The sequence below is a fragment of the Protopterus annectens genome, chromosome 16.part0, assembly GCF_019279795.1.
Source record: "Protopterus annectens isolate FY-2018-M chromosome 16.part0, PAN1.0, whole genome shotgun sequence".
In the NCBI taxonomy this organism is placed as follows: Eukaryota; Metazoa; Chordata; order Ceratodontiformes; family Protopteridae; genus Protopterus; species Protopterus annectens.
Window position 1 is genome coordinate 521,485,879 of NC_056750.1, and position 17,668 is coordinate 521,503,546.

At 43.7% G+C, this 17,668-nt stretch overlaps 1 long non-coding RNA gene across 1 annotated transcript in view; it reads right to left on the minus strand.

Annotated features, from left to right (window-relative positions):
* Positions 1–2,413: 2,413 nt before the first annotated feature.
* LOC122790439 overlaps positions 2,414–17,668 on the minus strand; it is a 128,559-nt gene continuing 113,304 nt past the window's right edge. Inside the window, exon 4 of the long non-coding RNA XR_006363018.1 lies at positions 2,414–2,480. This is a non-coding gene — a long non-coding RNA (uncharacterized LOC122790439). The remainder of the gene's footprint in view (positions 2,481–17,668) is intronic.

The following is a 17,668-nucleotide window of genomic DNA, read 5'->3' on the forward strand; positions in this document are numbered from 1 at the left end:
CAGCATAGCCAACAAAACAGCTTCATTTATTTTCTGTGCAAATCAAATATTTCTCCTCAACTCCAATATCATGTGATCTCAGTTATGAACATGCTGATGCAGGGTACTTGTTCCTGCAAAATGCATTCAGGAAAAGCTGCATTCTGTTTTTTTCATTTCCATATTTTGGGAAAGAGCTAATTCATGTGGAGCCGCTAAATGAACCGAACATTCTTTTAAGAGGCAGGATTTTCTTCCATTCTTAATGTCCGTGCGAAATTCAAGTTTCAGCATCACAAAAGGGGTTAGCATTATAAAAAAAATAATAAAATTTGAAACTACTCACTTCACATACACTACATAAGATTTTGGCATGGACATGGGCAAAACTACTGCAAATAACGATGGCAAATTGTGCCACAAAGAATGCTACACAAGCAGTTCTGCAAGCTGAAAATATCCATAAATGCACACCAAACATGTACACATCCTCAACATGCGTCCTGCATCACCATCCTCAACATGCGTCCTGCATCACCATCCTCAACATGCATCCTGCATCACCATCCTCAACATGCATCCTGCATCACCATCCTCAACATGCATCCTGCATCACCATCCTCAACATGCATCCTGCATCACCATCCTCAACATGCATCCTGCATCACCATCCTCAACATGCATCCTGCATCACCATCCTCAACATGCATCCTGCATCACCATCCTCAACATGCGTTCTTCCTCTCCCCTACTGAAATAGCTTTATTAATTTATATAACAATGTAACTTGTGTAGGAGCTGTTTTGACTGTGTATTACAAACTTCTGTATTACTCAGCCAGGACTTCAGTTATACATCCTGAAGTATTTAATACCCTCGGCTGAACCAGAAAATGGTCCACCTGGATCAGTTTTCTAACCTTTACATGCACAAGCATCAGCTTAATACAGCCCTCTATCCCTGTGGAAACTGTTCTGAAAGAACTATTACAGGGGTTGTGTTGCATCATGTTTAACTACCTAGACGTGTTTAATAGAAACACTGTCTTTAGAAAGATGAATAAGCTCCATAGCTTCTGTAAATCAAAAGTTATGTTGTTACTTCTAACACGATGCTGAGTGGTTTACTACCCTTTACTACAGCCAAGGAGTTCAAGACACCATCTGAACAAATAAACAGTACTGCACTTGTTATTTTACAGCTCTGCATAAAAGAACTGAGTGCATTACAGATACCACTATCTAAACTTCATGACAAACTTCACGTCTGTTCTGCCAGACCAGCGACATTCCTCTTTGCATCTGCAATACGCAAATGAAGTATTTCTGGTTTCTTGCCAAGCAAACTTCTCCCAGACTCTCTATCCCAAGTTTTACCCACATTCTCTTAACTGCTGAAAGATGAGGTTTGTTTTCAACAAAAACATACTAAAGAAACTGAGCACATCTCAAAGATGTATCCTGCCTCTCCCTTTGGTGACAACGGTGTAGTCACTCAAGCTGCCCCTGCCCCCCCCATTAGTCATATCACCCCCCAAGCTAAAATACCCCTACTCCCAAGACACACAAGCCTAAAGAGAGTGTGAGTGTGTGTGTGTGTGTGTGTTGGGGGGCAGAACTGACGCAGAGTAACAAAATCAAGAGAGGGGTGTGGGCTCTCAGGTTTGCTATGGACCAATTCGGTCTTCCATGTCCTGGCACATTTATTTCCTCTTGTCCAAGTACTACTTACAGCTGAATGTAGATTAATCATTTCATACCCACAAAAATACACCACTAAGTTCCATTTTAAAATCAAAAAGTAACTGCCTCCCCTAGATCAAACAAACCTCTGCTAGGTGAAGCTTGCAATATCAGTGGCTTAATGGATAACACACGCACACTTTTGATGCCAGAGTAGTTTGGGGATATAATCCCAAACTAGCTGCTTGAACTATTTTCTATTACCAACACTGTACTGCAGCAATAAGAGGGGAGACAGGTGGACTAATAAAAGCACTGTCCTTTTAATGAGATTAGAAACCAAGGTCTCCGCTACCAAAGCTGGTGGCAGTTCAGGAGGACACAAATGATCCCATGGCACTAAGATCAGGGCTATTGCCCCTAGGTCAGCTTCACAACCACTCTGAAATTAGTCCAAAAATAGGACAAGCCTAATGGTACCTTCTAAACAAAACTCCAGATTGTCATCTCTTCCAACAAAAAAGTTCCTCTTCAGATGCTCAATTTCTTTCCTCCCTCACTAGCCATCCATGTCACTGCCAAGACAGTTGGAAGCCCTTTTATCTACCAGCGGGTTACTTGTGAAGTGCAAAGCTTCAGTGAATTTTATAAATGGACATACAATCCTCATCTTGCACTCACACTCCATTTGTTTTATTTGATTTACACTTCCCAGAATGCCTCCATAATGAAGAAAGAAAATCAAACGGTACCTTTAAAAGATTCCAGCTTTTCTTCCAAGTCTTCTTCATCACTGTATTTCTGGTCACTGAGGAATTCCTAGGAACAAACATTTAGAAAGTTACATCAGAAAATTTTGTTTCAGAAAAGGATTGTTTTTTATGCTAAAACAGTAATCAAGTGACATCGAGGAACCAGCATCATTACAAATAAGTCTAGTCAGCTGCCCACAAATTCCTTCAAGTGCACATTTCAAACCTTACTAATGCATCAATTCATATAAACACTAAAATGGATATAAACAGACAAAAAAACATGCATGCTTCATTTCTTTAAGCAAAATCCTCCCATAGTAAACACCGATTATGCATAGCTACCAAGAAACAGCAGATAGTTGCCAAGGAGCATATAAAGGAGCAAGAGTGAGCTCAGCAGATTTGCACATTTGGATATGAAGGAAAGCACGTTCCATACACCAGTTCAGAAGATCCTCCTATGGAGTTTGAAATAATGTAGAATCCAACCAATTGTAACCGACCTCTATCTAAGATAAACTCACTCAACTGAACTTTGATATTAAAAATGGCTGTTGAGGTTTGACAGATTCTTCCACTGCAATGTAATGCATAACCTACAGAAGTTGCAAAGAAGCTTGTAGAGAAATAAGTTTTGCCCTTACTCCTGCATTGTCTATCCTTAGGCTTTGAAGACCATGTTTTGGGACTATTTTAATTAAGGCAAGTGCCAAAATCATATTACTTGTGCTAACTGCAGACAATAAAGTGCACAAATGGGGCAGCTTATAATAGCCTAAAAGATATCAGAACACTGGGCAAGATGAACCTGGTAGTTGCACAGTGTTGAAGTATCCCCACTGTACCTTCATACTGACCAAGCTAAAGTTGGTGGTTCAGGCACCTCAATGACACATGAATGCTTCCCAAAAAAGTGTTCTTGCAGACAATCCCCAAAGGGAAGTTGCCTGGTGCATACTCAAAATACACTGCAGCATTCTCTCTTGGCCGACACAGTAACACTTGAAATCCTCTGAATGAGCCTGCAGAGAGACTTTTACATGTTATTTACTACGAGCCTATGTTTCGTTACCCAGAACGCACAAAGAAAATAAAAATGACCCCCCCATGAACAAGATATGGGGTACTGTTAAGTCATCAAACCACTTTTTAACAACAAAATTGGGGGGGAGGGGGGTCAGAGCACTCTGATATTAGATTTAATGTGTGCTACACTGAGCAGTGCAGATTAACCCCTTTGCAAGCTTCTGCAAAATTTGCAACTTTGTTTATATATCTGAAGTACAGTGGTGTACACTTACCATAAATGTAGATGCTACAGTGTATTCACTGTTGCAGTCATCACACTTGGGGATTTATCTTGCCAGGGGTAGCCGTCAGTCAGCCCAAATACCACAGGCTTAGTATTCTGCATCTGTTGCTGTCACTCCAGGACTGTCATCAGTGGTATAAACTCAGGCAGCAGACGCCATTACATCACTTTTTCTTGCCCCAACTGTCAGGTGCCCCAAAATAGGGAGCTAGGTTATGGTGGACCACCACCAGTAGAAAGTAAATACCAAAAATTCCCTGTAAGGAGAGGCAGAGGCCAGACACAGAGGCCAGACACAGAGGCCAGACACAGAGGCCAGACACAGAGGCCAGACACAGAGGCCAGACACAGAGGCCAGACACAGAGGCCAGACACAGAGGCCAGACACAGAGGCCAGACAGCAACAGTGAATGCATTCCAACATCTACGTTTATGGCAAGTGTACACAACTGTACTATGTTCTTCGTGTTTCACTGTTGCAGTCATCACACTTGGGTAGATTCTCAAAGCTGAAAGGTGGAGGCAGTCGCAAAGACTGGGGGGCTGGGCAGGTGGTAATGCTTGGTGTAGGTATGAACAGAAGTCTACGTTGCAGCCTCCAGGATGTCCCTAGTGGGGAACCCTCTGAGAAAATCTGCAGAGGTGGAGGTTGCCCTGGTGGAATGCATCATGACACCCTTTGGGGAATGTTTCCCACACTGTTTGCAGCGGAAATGGATGCAGTGCACTATCCTTTTGGAGATTGTTGGTTTGGATATGGCCTTGCCCTCTGCCCCTGCTGTGAATCTGCCTAGCAATTGGTCAATTTTTCTTAAAGATTTAGTCCTATCCAGATAGAATCTGAGCTATCTGTGCATATCTATAGACTGCAGAATCATTTCCCCTTGTTTTGTTGGTTAGGGAAGAAGGTAGGCAAATGAACGGACTTGAGCCACACTGGACACCACTTTATACATGAAGGATGCGTTAGTCCTGAGGGAGACCCTGTCAGCATGGAAAATGATGACAGGCTCTAGAGCCATGAGTGATTGCAGCTCTAAAACTCCTCTAGCTGAAGTGATGGCCAGAAGCAAGGCTGTTTTCCAAGAGAAGAATTTTAACTCTGCTGAAGCTGCAGAGTCAAAGGGGGGAGGGATATGGTAAGCTTTTCCAACACAAAGTTAAGGTCACAAGATGAGGTAGGAGCTCTTCTGGGTGGCCTTAAGTTGTCAGGCCCTCTTAGGAACGGTTTGATGAGAGGGTGAGAAGAGAGATGGCTCTGTGCTGTAATGAGCAGAGATGGCAGAGGCATGAATTTTAATAAAACAGGGCTAGACCCCTGTGTAATAGGTCTGCTAGGTAAAAAAGAGGATGAGAGGTAGGGAGGGCTGTGCTGTTTCGGCTCCCTTAGCATGGATCCAGGTGCAAAAACTTTTCCACTGGTCAGCATAGGATTTTCTAGTGCTGGGCATCGGGCCGCCCAAATAACATCCAGGACTGGTTTGCTTAGGCTGGCAGCCTGAGGAGAGATCAGGGAATAAGCCAAGCTGCCAGGTTCAGGGTCTGCAATTGTGGATGCATGAATTCTCCATTCTTCTGGGTCAGGAGTGTTGGGATCGGAGGTAGGTGCCATAGTGGGAGGGGTATCTGGCTGCACAACAGTGGGTATCAGTGCTGGCATGGCCAGTCTGGGGCAATCAAGATTGCCCTTAGTTTTTCCTCCCTTATTTTGAGCAGTACCCTTGAAATGAGTGGTAGAGGAGGGGAATGCACAGAGAGGTTTACCCATTGGAAGGATACAGCATACACTTTCCAGGCCTTGCTGTGAGGTTCCCTGGTGCAGAATTTGTTGAGCTGATTGGAGTGGAAGGCAAAGAGGTCCACCTTCGGGGTGCCCCATTCCTGGGTTACAACGGTGAAGGTTCATTGGTCTCCCAGGTTTCTGCTCAAGTCTGCCAGAGTTTAGGGAGCATGGCAGGAATTATGCTAGCAGGTGCATCTGCATGGCTGAGGCCATGCACCAAAGGGTCATGGTGAGCCTGCACAGAGGATAAAAGTGAGTCCCTCCCAGTTTGTCGATATACCACATCACTGTGATTTTGTCTGTTTTGATCACTAGAAGCCCCGGGGAGAGTAGGGGGTCTGAAAGCTGTCAGAAAGCTGTCAGGGCATGAACAGCTAGCATCTCATTTTGGTTGATGTGCAGATGTATTTGATTTGGGCTCTAATGGCCCTGAATGCACCTGCCGTCGGGTGTGCACCCCAGGCATAGTCTGATGAGTCTGGGGTGAGAATCTGGGTGGCGTGGGGTTGTGAGAAGGGAAGTCCTTTGCTGTGGTTGCATCCTGCTGCCCAAAGAAAAATCTTTCCTTAGACAGGGTATCATAGGTATGACAGTCTTGAGAGTGTTGGCACCAAAGACATTTTAGGTACCATTGTAGTTTCTTCATATGCAGTCTTGCATATGGCATAAGTAGAATTCAGGAGGCCATGAACCCTACAGATTGCAGGATTTTCCTTGCGGATAACTGGGTTCTGGTGGCTAGTTGAGAGAAGTAGCCTGTCAGGTAGGCTTGTTTTGCTGGAGTAAAGAATGCCAACTGGGATGATGTGTCCAGGCTTGCTCCCAGGAATACAAGTGTGTGGGGACTAGCTTTGATTTCATTTCGTTGATAGTATACTCCAGGGAGGTCAGTAGGTCCTTTACAAAGGTCAGGTGCTGTAACAGCTTTTCCCGAGTTGGACAATCGTCTAAATAGGGGTAAATTTGAATACTTCTTAGGTATGTACTAGGCTATCGGGCCCTAGGGCCTATACAAGCCCAGCCAAAAAGGTACCCTGGCTTTTGCCACCCAAGAAAATTATTTTCCTGTGCCACTAACAGAGCCACAGAAGTTATCCCCGGGATGAATTTCCTATTTCCCATCCAATACAGGTTCATAGGTTTGTCTGCAAAAAGCAATAGCTGGAGCTAGGCATTTTGTGAACTCTTGGAGCAGTAGATAAGCCAGAGGGAAGCACAGAGAACTGCAAGTGTATAGATCCTGCCCTAAAACATACACATTTCCTGCAAGATTCCCCAACTGGGATGTGTAGGTAGGCCTCTCTCAGGTCTAGGGTGGCTAACCAAGAATCCTTGGAAAGCATAGGAAGAAGCTGTTGGAGGGTGAGCATTTTGAATTTTGGTATCACCAGAAATGTGTTTAGAATGGATATATAGAGGATTGGGTGCCAGGTGCCCTCTTTTCTGGGTACCAGGAAGTGTCTAGAATAGAAACCTTTGCTTATCTGGTCTGCAGGAACATGCTTTATTGCACTCATGGAGAGCAGGGAAAAGACTTGCTTTTTTGGCCTCTACCCACTGGTTTGGAGGAAGACCTGGGAACCCTTTTGGGGTTGGCAGAGCGAGAAAACAAAACTTGTATCCCTGGGACACTGTTGAGGACCCATTGGTCATTGGTAATAGAGGCCCAGTTGTTTGCATGGAAAGTTTTCCTCCTAGGGCCACAAGCAGGTGGGCAGAGGTAAGGGATGGAGGTGTAAAGTCAGTCAGTTCTTACCATAAGGAAGTGGCTTAGCACTCCCTATTTTTGAAGAGGAGGAACTCCATTGCTTAGATATCTGCATTCCCTGGGACTGCTGTCTGGGGGGTCTGCTTCCTCTGGATCTGCGCTGAGCTGGCCTGGCGGGGGCCAGAAAGGACCAGTGCTTAGAGGGGCAATGCCTACTGAATCTCGGAGGACGGACCTGTGAAAAGTGTAACTGTCTGCATAGATTTAGCTGTCTTCCATCTTCAAGACCTCTTCTGCCTTGGTGCCAAACAAACTTTGTTCAATGGTGCATCCAATAATTTTGATTTGACATGGTCTGGCAAGGTCGGTTCCTTAAGCCAAGCATGCCTAAGGACAGAACCAGTGACTGATGCCCTGCAAGATGCTTCTAGGACGTCAAAGCCACATTGCAAGGTGTTCTTAGTAACTTGGCTTGCAGAATGCATAAGCCCTTGTAATTCTTTTTTCTGCACAAGCAGGGAAGGAAAATAATTTGTTTGAAGAGTTCCATGGTATGCTGCTATTTCAGCATGTGGAACTAATGCTTTAATAGCAAGAGTTGCAGAGGTGTATAGTTTTTTTACCTCGTCTAAAGTATGGGAATCCCTGTCTGAGGGAGTGGGATTTTTAGCTAAGGTAGCTTTAATTCCTTTAGGTCCTTGGGAGAGGACCTCTGGGTCAGCACTAGGATTTTTGAAAAGGAATTTGAGAGAGAGTCAGGGACTATGTATTATCGGTCAGGTTTACTGGGAACAGGAGGAAGGGTGTCAGGAGTCCAACTGGATTCCATAAAATCATCCAGAACAGGAGAAATGACTTAAGGTCCATGCTGTGGTAAATCTAAGAACTCAGTCTCTTTTTGACAGAGGAAAGTCCTGACATTTCCATTGGAAATGTTCCCTTAAAGTACATAAGGTTTCACCAAATGAAAATTCCTCGGGAGGAGAGGCAGAAGGAATGGATTCCTCTGCATTGGAATCCTCATAGGGGTTGCATGTCTTCATATTTAGAAACTTCAGTCTCATCTGACTCCTATTCAGATAAAAACTACTGGGGACAAGTCTCTTTTGGAAGGGGTAGCCTGGCTTCCCCTAATAAGAATAATGAAGTCTTCTGCCATTTTAAGCACTTGAGATTGAGGCATGGAAGCAGGTGCCTGAGCTTGGGTCATCTGTTTTTGAGGCGTAGTTCATACTCTGGGCCTTAGAAACTTGGCAGTTTTATAAAGAACTGAAGACATGAAAGATGTCAGTTTGTGTGGAATATCAGTAGTGAGGAACTTCCTCTGAAGCCGGTGCTTGGTCAGTGGCTATGGACCCATCCAATGTAGAGACATCCACAGGATCCTTAGTCGAAGAGTCTCATGGCATACCAGACTCTGAACTGGTCTCGGTAGCAGTTTGCGAATCCATAGAAGTGGGCATAAGGGGCTGCGAACACCTCACTGGAGGACCAGAGAACTGGCAACTAGCTTAACGAAAGCATAGTCAGCAATTTTGGACCTGTGCGGTCTGTCCTTGTCCGATGGATTACCAAAGCCATATATGAATAAGAGGAATGAGCACGAAAATATTTAGCTACAATAACTGCCCAACGACATGTAGTTCTGGTCTTGAACAAACAAAAGTAACAGCAAGGGACGTCGTAGTCAGAGCCTAAACAGGTGAAGCAGTTAAGAATGGAAGTTCGGTGTGGTATTTGCTTTCCACAGGGGAGACGAAGACTTTTTGACATCGTTGGAGCAAGAAAAAAGAATCCCCAATGGGGTACTTAGCTTCAGAAGACTTCAACTTCAATTCAGAAAGGTAGGGGCTGACCGGCACTCATGCAAACTGCTTCCGCTTCGGGCTCCTCGGCAGAAAGACCGATGTAATGGCATCAGCTGCCTGATTTTATACCAGTGACGACCTGACATCAGTCCTGCAGTGACAGCAACTAAGCCTCTGGTATTCAGGCCGAATGAGGACTACCCCTGGCAGGATAACCCGCAATTGTGATGACTGCAACAGTGAAACACTAAGAACATCTACATGGGATTCAGACAAGTGTCATCAGTATACATGTTCTACTAAAATGCAAATGAACCTTTGCTTCCTAAACACATTCCTTTTGCTGACTTCAGTGCTACTTGACGTTTTCAAGGTACAAAAAATCATTCCACAGAGGTTTGCAGAGAATCCTTGCCCTTGATTCTAGTTTCCACATGAGCTCTGTATTACAGGTTTAGCTCAACAGTGTGCTTAAACAATATTTCAGTACTGGCAACGAAGCCCGAACTGAAAGACTACATATTCCCCCGTCGGGCAAGAGTGATGTTGAAATTGGAGTGTTAGTAAATTAAACTGTCACAATGGGACAACTAGTTGGAAGCAGGAATAATGAAACACCCACCAGCAAAGCAGAAAGAAGGGTTGAGAGAAGAATGCACAGAGAAAGGGAACAGCAGCTTCAGCAAAAGGTTATAAAAGGGTAGGTAGCGATCGAAAATGGGCAGTAATTCCTTGGAGAAACCAAGATTAAACACAAATTGATTACAACAGCTCAAGTTTTCTATTCCCCACATTACTTTACCTTAAGACACATGAAAGATCTCTCTCATATGAATCTTTCCCTCCTAATTACTCTGATCTCACTCCCTCCAGGAGAAAGACCAAGACGGGCTTTACAAGGGTTATTTGCAAAGTGCATAGTGAGTTGGAATGTTTGAGAGGACCCCCCCCTCCCCCCAAGGAAAAAAAAAAATATTTCAAAACAAAATTTGTATTAGTCGAGCTCATGTACATGAGATCCACCATACTTATACTTGTACAATGCAACCTAGTTTTGCCATGCACTTATTTGTGGATTCAGAGAACCAAAGCAAGGGGGCAGGGTGAAATGCTTAAGAAATACACAGAATAGAAAGACAAAAGGTTTAAGGATAGGAAAGTACAGTTGCGTACCTACCATAAATGTAGATGTTAGAGTGCATTCATTGTTGCAGTCATTACACTTGGGTTATCCTGCTGGCAGACTACCCGCAGTCTGCCTTAATTCCAAAGTCCTGGTCCGGCGTCAGTTGCTGTCGCCTCTTCCCTGACATCAGTGCGCCAGGGGTATACAAGATGCAGCATACACCATTTTCTTCAGTTTTTCTTGCCCCAGATGTCAGGTGCCCCCAAGAAGGTAGGCAATACATATTGCTTATAAAAAAACAGAAAAAATAAAAATACCTTCATCTACAAGCAAATACATCACATAGGTTGTATAGGATAGAGAAGTATAGACAAGTCCCAGCAAAGAAAGGGGGATGGAGGGTGGGTAACCTGGACTGCAACAGTGAATACACGGTAGGTACACAACTGTACTATGTTCATAGTGTTTCACTGTTGCAGTTATTACACTTGGGTTGAATCCCAAAGCTGAGGTAGGCTGGCTGGGTCTAAATAGGATTAGGAGTGGCTATGAGGCCCTGCAGAACTGCAATGGCAAAGCCTGCTCTGGATTTAGAGTAAAGAGGTAAGGGATCATGCTTGGTAAAGGTGTGTACTGAGCTCCAAGTTGCAGCTTCCAAAATTTCCTTGGTTGGTACTCCTCTGAGAAAGGCTGCTGAAGTGGCTGTTGCCCTGGTAGAATGTGGCCTAATATTCTTAGGCACTGACTTGCCATGCTGTGCATAGCATAAACAAATATAGTGTCCTATCCATTTTGAAATATTCTGCTTTGAGATGGCCTTTCCTTGTGATCCTGCAGCATATGCTACAAACAGTTGCTCAGTTTTTTCTGAAAGCCTTTGTTTTGTCCAATTAGAAATGTAGCTGCCTGTGCATGTCCCAAGAGTGCAGAAGTCTCTCCCCTTTATTCTGGGGATTTGGGTAAAATGTTGGCAAATGAATGGTTTGGTTAAGAGCCATACTGGATACTACCTTTGGCATAAATGTTGGGTTTGTCCTTAGAGAAATCCTGTCTGGATGAAAAATGATAAAAGGTTCCACTGCCGTTAATGCCCGTAACTCAGACTCTTTCTTGCTGAAGTTATTGCTAGGAGCAGAGCAGTTTTCCATAAGAATTTTATATCAGCTGTATTGGCTGGCTCAAAAGGAGGCAGTGTGAGCTTTTCTAAGACAAAGTTGATGTCCCATGGAGGTACCGGTGCTCTCCTTGGGGTTATGTTTTTTGCCCCTCTGCGGTACTGTCTTAACAGTGGATGCGAGAAAATAGGAGGTTCCATATTGTAATGAGCTGAAATGGCAGAGGCATGGATCTTAATTGAAGAGGAGAGGCCTTTGTCCAGCATCTCAGTTAGGTATTGTAAAATCTGAGAAATATTTGGAACAAGTGGTTTTCAAATCCTTGTGCCCGGTTCCAAGCACAAAATCTCTTCCATTTTTCTGCATAAGATTTCCTGGTGCTGAGCCTCCTGGCTTCCAAAATGACATTCAAAACAGCTTTAGAGAGAGGTGTGCTCTGAGTGGCTATATTATCTGCCATGCAGCCAGATTTAAGGTTCTGAGTTGGCTCTGCAGGATCTGATTTTTTTGTTGAGTAAGAAAAGGAGGAATTTGAGGTAAAGTCCAAGCTGGGCCTTGAGAGAGGCTCTTTAGGATTGTGTACCAGTGCTAGCGTGGCCAGTCTGGGGCTTTCAGAATAATTTTTGGCTCGTCTGACGTTTGGGAGCACCTTGGGAAGGAGAGGTAGTGGTGGAAAGGCATAAACTGTTAGGGCATCCACTTTCCATGCTTGTGAGAGTGATAAGTCCTTGTGCAGAATCTCTGTAGTTGGCAGTTGTGAGGCAAGGCAAAAAGATCCATGTCTGGGCATCCCCATTTCCTTGTTATGCTGAAGACCTGTGGATTTAGTTTCCACGAGGTTTCTGCTTAGTCTGCCAGAGTATTTTTCTTTCCTGGCAGGAATTGTGCCTGCAGATGTACTTGATAGGTCAGCGCTGTGTTCCACAAATTCATGGCTTGCCTGCACAAGGGGTAGGAATGTGTGCCCCCTTGCTTATGTACCACATAACTGTAGTATTGTCAGTCTTTAGTAATAGTTGTCCTGGCTGTAGTAGATCCTTGAAGGCTGTCAGGGCATTCTGTACAGCTATCATCTCTTTTTGATTGATGTGAAGATGCATTTGGTCCGCTTGCCACCTGCCCCGAATACATTTTCCTGCCATGTGTGCCCACCCAGGCATAATCCGATGAATCTGTGTCTGCCTGGCTGTGGGTAAAGTGAAAGGATATCCCTTGTTGTGGTGACAGGCTAGTACCCACCATCGAAACTCCTGTTGCAAGCAGGGAATAAGAGTTAGTACTGTTTCCAGGCTGCGGCAATGTTGAGTCCAAACACTTTTTAGATGCCACTGTAGCTTCCTCATATGCAGTCTTGCATATGGAATTAGCAGGATGCAGGATACCATGAAGCCCAAAGCCTGCAGAATTTTTCTTGCAGGTAGCTGTGTCTTTGTTGCCATCATTTGAAAGTAATAAGTCAGTTGCCTTTGCTTGTCTGGCGTGAGATAAGCCATCTGAGCAGTTGTATTTAAGCTTGCACCCAAGAATATTATCTCTTGAGAGGGCACAAGTTTTGATTTCTTTTCATTTACCATGTACCCTAGGCAAATTAGTAATCTTTTTACAAACGCCAGATGCTTTAGTAGAATGTCCTTGCTCTCTGCTTAAGGCAGTCGTCCAAGTAAGGATATATTTGAATTCCTTTTTGTCTGCAAAATGCAATTACTGGTGCTAGGCTTAGCCTCCATTAACCTCATCATTCAACCTTTTCCTGGTTCATTAGTTACCTAACCAACTGTCAAGCAGTTAAATGGCAAAATGAACTATCACCTCCTTCACCTGTCAGTGTACCCCAAGGGTACATTCTTGATCCTCTCCACCATATTCAGAGTCTACACAGCCACCAAACATGGTACAAATGGTTCAATATGCCGATGGCACCACCCTAATTTGCTCTGCTCCATCCCCTCCAGCTCTTCAGTAAAACAAAGCAATCCCTTCTGGACATAGAAACATACCTTTCCAACTTGCAACCAATTCTTCTCCAGTAACAAAAACCTTTCTTTCACCATTTACTCATCTAACACCATTATCAAACCAGTTGGTCATACAAAGCTATTATGGGTCACCACTGACAAGCATCTGAAATCAATCTCAAAAAAGTCAATTTTGAACTAGGCTCCCTACAGAGACACCATCTGCAGAACCCACCTTCTATCCACCCTCTTATATGCTTCACCATTTTCATTAACTTATGAAAATGCAACTTAAATTCTATTATAAAGTAGCCAGATATGCTTCCAACCAACCTGCAAGAATTAATCACTGCAAAGTACTTCAACTAGAAGAAACGCCCCAACCTTTTAAACCTTTAACCAGCTAATTCTTATACCTCTCAACCTCAAAAAAAACCACACACACATCTGAACAAACCCAGAAATGGGGCAAAGGCTGAAAAATAGGGACAATTTTTAAATATTGCTCTTCAAACCATAGAAAGTTGTTACAATAAAAGGTTTTGTGGTACCATGCATTTGCTGAAGAACATGAAGTCTGAAACTCACGTGCCTGTTTAGTTAATTCAGTCCTCACTGATTTGCCAGAAAACCACATTTTCATGAGAAACCGGCCAAAAATATGAGGCAAATATCTAGACAATTTGAAAGATATGTAGTTCTAATCCATTCTATCCTGTATCATCCAGACAACTGTCCATCCATTAGCAACCTATTACAGCCCTACTCCAGCAGCAGAACTTTAAAGACACCCAGTAAATTGCTTCTGAAGGTCACCAAGTCAAATAATTGCTATGGGGATACCCTGCATTCATACAACTAGCCAGGGCTTGGAATGACATACCTCAAAATATATACTTCACACTAGCAACAGTACCAAATCCTAACAATCGCTGAGGGAACATCTTTACAACACTTGGATTTGTTCCTGCACTAATTCTGGTTAGCTGCACAAATATGTAGATTTTCCTCACCCATCACTCCTCACTCTCCCCTTATTTCTCAACTTGCTCCCTCTTAATATTTCCATCTCCTCCTTCAGTTGCCCGTTTCTATTTTTATCTCCTTAGGCAAGAGCTTCCATTCTAGCTTGTTGGCTTAAAATGTTTATTACTGTACATTTACTAATTTTTGCATTTTTATTCTGTTTTCTACAGTATGTACCTCATGCTAATGTCTCAATTTGTGGAGCTTTCCTCCCTGGGCTTCCAAGGAAAATGGGCTATTTTTATTGGAAGTCGGACTGTCCGGGACAACAAATGGAAATAAAACGCAGGAGTAAGAGCAAAAATAGTAAACAGAGAAAAATTGAGGTATACAGCCAGACACTGCACAGAGCTGTACATACTAGCTCAACCAGGAGCTACTAATTAGTTTGAGTTTCAGTAGCACTCTGGTCTCGCACTTATTTTAAGCTGCTCCGTGCAAGCACAGTAGCTGGCCATTACTAAGAAAAAATAAAGACTGAAAAAAGTCAAATCACCAAAGCAAGAATTTTAAATTGTATTTCTACCAGAACCAGTAGCTGTGACTGGAACATTCCACGCAGTCACAAAGAGATGGCAACAACCAGCAGGTAAATGAAACAAAAAAAAAGTATGAGAAGTGGACTTCAGTTTGGGGGAGGTTTAACAAAAAAGGAGTGCTGAGGATTATCCAATGCTCAAGAACAAATCAAATCAGGATATGGCCACAGGCAGGAGACAGTGCAGGAGTGAAGTACAAAGACAAATGGAACGACTGATGAGAGAAAAGGCAGCAAAAAGACATCAGTAGAAGACTGTGAATAAGAGTGTAGTGTTGACATGGAAATAAGCGAGAGGCAGACAAACTGAGGTAAATTACTTTGCTATGGTAGGAAAGTGAATGATACAATACAACGTACAATACTATATGAAAAAAACAAGCAGCAGACTAGGGAGAAGTGATTTAGGTAGCAGTAAGTTTGTAGATGACAGAAACAAGCAGACAAGAGACTAGGGCAGAACATTTCCTCAGGAGTGGGGCATGGAAGCTTGAACTGCATCAGAGCAAAGGCAGGATGGATGTAGACATGGGATTCAAGTAGCTGACCCAGTGGTAGGAACATTGCAGTTGGAACACCAAGTTTCAGTCCCACTTAAATGCATATGACCACCGCCTCACCACAAAACACAAAGCTATTTTAAATTTTGACTGATAGTTTTGGCAAATACAATAATTCACCAGGATTTCTTGCAGCACGTCGAAAAAGTACTACAAAATTTTTTTGAGACAGATGTTTTCTTTGCCATATTTAAAAAGGGTAGAGTTTTTAACAGTGTAGAAATTCCACAGTACAACAAAGCATGCACATGTAGAAGGGATATGCTACATGGACAAAGCTTGGACATGGGTGTATCAACTGCCTCATGTACACAGACAACCCTCTCCTCTTAACCTCCCAACATTCAGACTTGAGAGATGCACTTATATCACCAAATTGGAAGCTATGCACTCTCCAGCAAAGACCGAACTAGCTGGTCAACACCTGCACCACACCACATGGAACAGCAGTCCAGAACACCCACTATCACAGCTGTCACATAACGTAAGCCACACCCCCACCTTCGCAAAGGCTCTCAAAAATTTATCCAAACAGGAGAGACCTCCAAGACACTAACACCACAAACCACAGGACACAGCTCACCTCCACACAGTGTTCACTTCAACCTAAGCCCCTAAGTATAAAAACCCTCAGGTCACTCCACAAGTACAAGTATGACCTGTCACTGTCCATGTGGGTGCGAAAGACCCGAGATGCACCTCCCCGGACTACATGAAAACAGACATGGTGTAGCTCTCGGAATATATGTGGTCCAGGCAGGTATGACATTAGCCCTGAGCAGCATCCTACAGTCACCCAAAATGATACCGCAGTCCAAACAAAAAATATGACTGACTTCAACTGGCCAAGTTTCTGGTGTCATTCTAAGGGGATCCAGTAACTGTCTGCTTGGGATGACATGACTGACAGACCTCAATGCTTTGCCAGAGATGGCATGCATCAGTCAACCCCTGGGTTTCCGGGTACTGGCTAAGGCTCTTGTCACCACTCCAGTGCTATTTAGGCAGTGTTCCAAAGACCAAATTACCACCGTAACAGCTATAAATGCAATCTGAGGGTCATGCTAGATGTCTAAACCTCAAGATGTACTCACTCGAAGCACTCAAAAATGGAGAACCTTGAAGTTTGTGCTGTAATGGAGACATGGTAGAAAGCATCACTGTGCTACCAGGCTACGACTCATTCCACACCTTTCGGCCACAAAAAAAAAAAAAAAAAAAAAAAAAACGAAGCTCCAAAGGCGGTAGTGTCTCCATATTCATAAAGGATATGCACACCTCCAGACTAGTAGCCCAGCATAATGCATCTTGAGATACTTCAGGTATAACTAACATTTGGTACGACGGCAGTCCAGGTCATAACTGGCTATTGGTCCCCAACTATGTCCCTAGACTCTCACTCCATGTTCCTAACCACCATGGAATCCATCAAGGTCCAACACTTACTATGAGACTTCAACTACCCCTCCATCAACTGGGAAAACTACTCCTCAAGCACCAATACATTGGCCCAACGCTTCCTAGAATTCAATTCCAATGCCCTGGACCATCTCATTCCGACCCCCACGAGAGGAAAACATCCTTGATCCGCCCCCCACTAGAGGAAAAAAACACCCTTGACCTGGTTATTACCAACATGGGTGACTGTTACTCTACATCAATAGTCAATCCCTCCATGGTCAGATCTGACCATAAACTAATCACCATGGAAATTCGGATCTCACCCACACCCTCCGCTAAGGTAACCACCTTGAAAAAACTTCTCCAAAGCTGACTTTGAACTCCTAAAAACAAGAGGTGACTAACTTCACGGCACCCATGCCTAAGGAAAACAAATGCATGACTAATCCTACACCGATGCACTGTATAAATGTGCATAAATGCACGGAACTAGCCATACAACAGAACAAGGATGCTCTCCTCCAGAAAAAGGAAAGCAATCTGGTCGTCCCCTGTCATTAATAAGCTCTACAACACAAGGAAGAAACTGTTGTAGAAAAAGGTGAAGACCCAAATCTGGAAAGAACTCCCTTATTAGCCTCAACAAAAAGTTGAGATCCCTCATCAAATCTTGTAAAGCCAACTATGAAGGCAGAACTGCAACAGACACTCAAAACAATTGCAAAGCCTTCTACAGCCACAACAAAAACCTCCATGGCAATACCCCGATTTGCTCAGAGTTACTACACAATGGTACCTCCTATACAGAGCCAACAGATATTGCCAGCATACTGGCAGACAGATTCAGTGCCAACTTTATCCCTCACCCCTCCCGCAAAGGACCAATCACAATACACACAGAATGCCAGGCACCCAGAATT